Consider the following 6,097-nt stretch of genomic DNA (forward strand, 5'->3'; position numbering starts at 1 on the left):
AAAAATATTCAGAACAGAATAGAATGTATCAAGTAAATTCTGACAGCAGTGAATAAAACAGATGAACAACCTCCCTCACTTCACGTACACATCTATGCACTGCTTTTAGGCCTGTACTCTTTAGTAAGATGTGTAGCCTATACATGAAGATTATAAGCTGCAATGCATTGCCTATCATACTGATGGCTAAAATATTAGTGCACAATACTGCATTGGTCAATGTGAAGTGGAGAGTGAGTTGGTAAATTTGGCGGGAGCAAAGGATTTTGGGAATGGTGAGGGTGGAGCTCGGTGGGAGGGGTGTGTGATAGGTAGCAGAGAAGGAGTGCCAGGGGAAGGGTGTTGGTACGGGTGTAGACACACCCAGCCCTGAGACAGCAGGCAAAGTAGTTTGATTTCAAACAAGTGGTTTATTGAGGATTACAGAATGCCTCTTTGGTACTTCCCTTTCCTCTCCCTTCCCCTTTTCCCAAGCATAACTCCCCTCTCCCTGACCCTTTTGCACTGTCAGTCCACAATAGAGACCCATATCAGAACCAGGTTTATCATCGCTCACATATGCCATGAAATTTGTTCATTTTCTGCAGCAGCAGTACAGTGCAATACATAAAATTACTACAGTCTAGGCAAAAGTCTTAGGCACCCTAGCTATATATTGTTTATGTGGCTAAGACTTTTGCAAAGAACTGTACAATGTCCATATTCTGAAATAGGTCAACCTTACTTTGTACAGACAAATAAGATGTCTAATGCCTGCTTAGGTCTCCTCTTTGAGACTGTTTTTCCTTAAGACAAGGCCAGGATCAGGCCCAAGACTGGAATATGGTTCAGGAACAACTGAAAATTTTTGACTATCTACCCTCACACCCGAACCTGTTTCCACTCCCGTCTCTAAGTCTTTGGGACCATACAACTTGTTCCAGCGACCCTTCTCCAGTAAGTTACTTGATTCTGTTGACTATAGACAGAGGAGACTCTATAGATGCTGGAAATCCTGAGCAACATGCATAAAATGCTGAAGAAACTCAGCAAGTCAGGCAGCATCTATGGAGGGGAATAAACTGTCACTCATTATTCCCATCCACAGAGTCTGCCTGACGTGCTGAGCTTCTCCAGTATTGTAGTGTGTTGTTCTATTGTTTTTTTTTTGTTTCAGGAAATCACTAAGCAACTTGCTAACAATGTCCATATACAATCTATGTGCTATTTTGTTGAGTCAGAACTTGTTGCCTGAACTGGTAAACTGCTTGAGCTTGCTGCCAACATACACAGCAAGAAGCATTTGAACTCATTCAGTTTCCTTTGTTGCTTTTTATTGTTCACAATTATTTTGAACATTTAAGTTTTATTAAACTTTAATAATATTTAAGATAGTTTTAGTTTCAGTAGTTTTTCATTCTTTTGTACCATTTTTCAGTGTTCCTGATTGTCCTATGGATGATCCACTGGTGTGAAGGCACTTACAGAAGCTGTACTAATTCAAAATAACAAAGCCCTGACCTAATATCATCATATGAATGAGCCCTATCTACAAAGCAGCTGAAAAAATATTTAACAGCTGGCTGAGGCAAACCTAACATTCAGAATGGCTTCTATAAAAGCACAATCACTGGGGAGAAATCATAGGCCACTTTTAAACTTATTTTTCATACAAACAAATTTTGCTAAGTTTTAACCAAAATACTAGTCTAGTGCATTAATACTGGGAGATATTAGGATTTTTCCAAAGACTCTTCTGTAGAAGCTACAAAATTAAAGGCTGTGGAGAAAACTTCCCATTTTATTGTGTTTTATTCCATGTTATTAACAAAAAATATAATAAAATACTGCTTATCTTGCATTTCAAAATGTTTTATTAACACAGCTGTCTTTAAGAGACATTACCAGATGCTACGCTACTAACACACAATCTGTTTTGTTTAAGTCATCTGAACTTATAGCCTCATTGACAAGGATTAAATCTTCAAGAACTACCAAAGACACTTGGTTAGTTTGGATGGTTCCCATTACATCCTAGATCCACAAAAGTTTGTTGAACTCACAGCTTTTATTATGGTAATCCTGGTAATTAATTCTGTACTATGAGTGAATTCTTTAGTCCAGGAATTGTTTCCCTCCTAATAACTTTACCTTTATCTGACCTCAGGCTCTGCAGAGCTTTCTAAATTTTCATCATAACTTACATTTCTGTCAAATCACAGAAATACGTGTTTCCAAGAGGGCATTAACTTTTCTTGGCTAATCCTGGGCTGTCATAAATCCTAACGATTAAAGGACTCTCTACTTTCAAAGGTTTGATGAATGATGTGAATCTGAAAATGTATTTCAGTTGTGTAAACACACCCACAGTGATATTTACACTAAGCTACAATACCTTCCACAGTGATTTTGGGTATATACATACATGTGGCTTCCAAAGACTTGTTGAAAACGCATCTTAAAAATATAGATAGGTTACATTTTGAAAGGATTTTATGTGATTTGTAGATATGTAGATTTAATTCCTACTTTCCTAAGTTATTTTATGTTATATACATGTTATAGAGGGAGTACAAAGAAGGTTCACCAGATTGATTCCTGGGATGGCAGGACTTTCATATGAAAAAAAGACTGGATGAACTGGGCTTGTACTCGTTGGAATTTAGAAGACTGAGGGGGTATCTGATTGAAACGTATAAGATCCTAAAGGGATTGGACAGGCTAGATGCAGGAAGATTGTTCCCGATGTTGGGGAAGTCCAGAACGAGGGGTCACAGTTTGAGGATAGAGGGGAAGCATTTTAGGACCGAGATTAGGAAAAACTTCTTCACACAGAGAGTGGTGAATCTGTGGAATTCTCTGCCACAGGAAACAGTTGAGGCCAGTTCATTGGCTATATTTAAGAGGGAGTTAGATATGGCCCTTGTGGCTACGGGGGTCACGGGGTATGGAGGGAAGGCTGGGGCGGGGTTCTGAGTTGGATGATCAGCCATGATCATAATAAATGGCGGTGCAGGCTCGAAGGGCCGAATGGCCTACTCCTGCACCTATTTTCTATGTTTCTATGTGTACTACTGTGCTTTACATGCTGGTCTGGAGAAACGTTGTCTTGTTTGGCGGTATACATGTACAATAAATGAGAATAAACTTGACTTAACTAATATATTAAAAATTTCTGCTCATACCTCCAAGTATATAAAACTGATGACTTGTAGCAAAGCTATATTTTCCAATGGAATTTAATCATATTTTTCCTATATTTTTAAGCAATTCATTCTGTTTCAGCAGCTCAGACCCTGAGCTTGGGGAATTGTGCCCTCTGCTGAAGAACAAATGGTACTTTTAAATCTTGTTGAAGTATGTTCATCCATAAGGCACTCCAAACTAAATAACCCAGGTCAACACACACAAAATGCTGAAGGAACTTAGCAGGTCACGCTGCATCTATGGAAATGAATAAACAGCCAACGCTTCATGCCGAGACCCTTCATCAGGGCTGGATAGAGAGGGAGAAGACATGCCAGACGGTGAAAGGTGAAGCCAGGTGGTTGGGAATGGTAAGGGGCTGGCAAAGAAGGAATCTGATAGGAGAGGTGGATGCACCACGGGAGAAAAGGAAAAAGGAGGGACACCAGTGGGAGGAGATAGGCAGGTGAGAAGAAGAAGTAAGAGGCCAAATTGGGGAATTGAAGAGGTAAGGGAGAAAGAAAAAGGAAAACAAAATTACCGGAAGGAGAAAATGATGTTCATGCCATCAGGTTGGAGGCTACCCAGGTGAAATATGAAGTATTGCTCCTCCAGCCTGAGTGGGACCTCTTCATTGCAGAAGAAGACCAACATGTCAGAACAAGATGGGGATAGGAATTAAAATAGTTGGCCACTGTGAAATTCCGTTTTTGGTGGATGGCATGCAGGTGCTCGTTGAAGTGATCCCCCAGTTTATGTCGGGTCTCACCAATATAGAAGAGGCTGCATCGGGAGCACCAGATACAATGGATGGCCTCAGTGGATTCACAGGTGAATGTTGCTTTACCTAGAAGGACTGTTTGGGGCTCTGAATGGGTGGTGAAGGAAGAGGTGAATGGGCAAGTGTAGTATTTCTGTCGGTTATAGGGATATGGGCCAGGAGGAAGGTTAGTAGTGAGGAACAGATGTACAAGGGATTCACAGAGGGAGTGATCCCAGGGAAAAGTAGAGAGTTGATGTATTTAGTGGTAGGAAGGCTTTACAAGTTAGTCAAAATAGCCCAACGCATCACTGGCACCAGCTTACCCACCATCAAGGGCATATATACAGAAAGGTGCCAGAAAAGGGCCAGTAACATCAGAAAGGATCTCACTCACCCTGCTCATGGACCATGAGGGAGGAAGCTATGTAGCATCCATGCCAGGACCAACAGACTCAAAAATGGTTCATTTACCTAAGCAGTAAGGCTGATCAACACCTCCACCCACTAACCCACCCTCCACAACCCCCGCCCCCAGTGCCACTACTTTGTCATTTCTTGTCAGAGTCACCTTATGTACAGGAACTCATGCATTTATATTTATTGTGTTTCTAACTGTCTTAGTCTTTTTTGTGCTGCATCGAATCTGGGGTAACAATTACTTAATTCTCCTTTCCAGCTGTGCACTGGGAATGATATTAAGCCATCTTGAATCTTTTTTGATGAAGCCTGCATTCAGCAGAAGTGGTATGAATTCATGTAACGTTATGGGACAAGTCAGCTATCTACTCTACATGTAGAAAAATGGTGGAAGCAGGTAGCATTGCTTTACTAAAATGATGTTTTTTTATTTGAAGATAAATAATCATATGTTCAATCCTAAAATTATATTTGAAACGTGGCAAATAGATGCTGGAATCTGGAGCAAAAAAAGAGGTTTGCTGGAGGAACAAAGTGGATTAGGCAGCATCTGTGGAGGGAAAAGGTCAGATGACATTCTGGGTTGAGATTGTCCATTTCCCTCCACAGATGCTGCCTGACATGCTGGGTTCCTCAAGCAGCCTCTTTGTGTGCACTGTAGGCTTTGGAGAACACATGGCATTATAACCATATCTAGGTTTGTGTATAAATGACAGAAATTGGTTACTATGATCACTTGACAACTGTATTATTGTTACTGTATGCATGGATGGTAGAAAATGAATGAACAAGATGAACTGGGTCATTTTTCCCCCAGCATCTTCTCGATTTCTAAGCTTTTATATTGAATTGAGCTTGGTCCTGAACAAGGGCAGTATACATAAATATATGGTGCAAAGTATAATAAACTCATAAGTGTTTTATTTTGTACAACTTCTGCATCGGAACATGTAATTTCATCAGAACATTGTTAATTATCATAGAATATCCATGGATGTTACAATATATCAATTCAGACTAAAATAAAAGCATGTTGTCAGGAATGATGGCATCATATAACATTCCCACATCTTTAATCCCTACACATGATAGATTTGAGGATATTTCAAGCTATATATTGGATTGTAAATGTGCAGAGACAAAGGTAGCTTACTAGCAATAACTTGACAAAATAACATACTTTCAGAAATATATCACAAGTAATACACAAATAAACTGTCAAGTGAAAATTAAGTTTTATTAAAGTATCTTTTAAAAGCTGCGCCTGCGCTTATGTACTTTCGAAATGCATTACACCAACTGTTAAATTTATAAATTGGAGTACTAATAGAAAAAGGAGGGGATAGAAAGGTTGTCATTCCTGATGAAGTGCTTCGTTTTGGGGATGGCAGAAAGAAGCAGAGAAATACTGTCTGCTGGCCATAAGCAGAAAGAGCAGCTAAGGTGATAAGCTCTTTGCCTGTGAACATTTCCCTGTGAGAGATCTTCTGGTCTGCGCAAGATGAATCATATCCATTCATATTCCTTCGGGCCAAGATAGTGTTTATATTCCAATAAATGGTGAAATCCAAGAAACATTTTCCAAATGCATACCTCCAGTATGATTGCATGCCAGCTGGGGCTGCAGCTGAGGAAACTGCAGAAGCAAACTGGATGCTCTTCTAGTCCTATTCATTTTCAATTTTTCTGCATCTTGTTCAAGAAAATCCCTGGGAATATTCCGGCAATATCCTTACCTGATCTCAGGCAGGT

The sequence above is a fragment of the Mobula birostris genome, chromosome 1 (genome assembly GCF_030028105.1).
Source record: "Mobula birostris isolate sMobBir1 chromosome 1, sMobBir1.hap1, whole genome shotgun sequence".
In the NCBI taxonomy this organism is placed as follows: Eukaryota; Metazoa; Chordata; class Chondrichthyes; order Myliobatiformes; family Myliobatidae; genus Mobula; species Mobula birostris.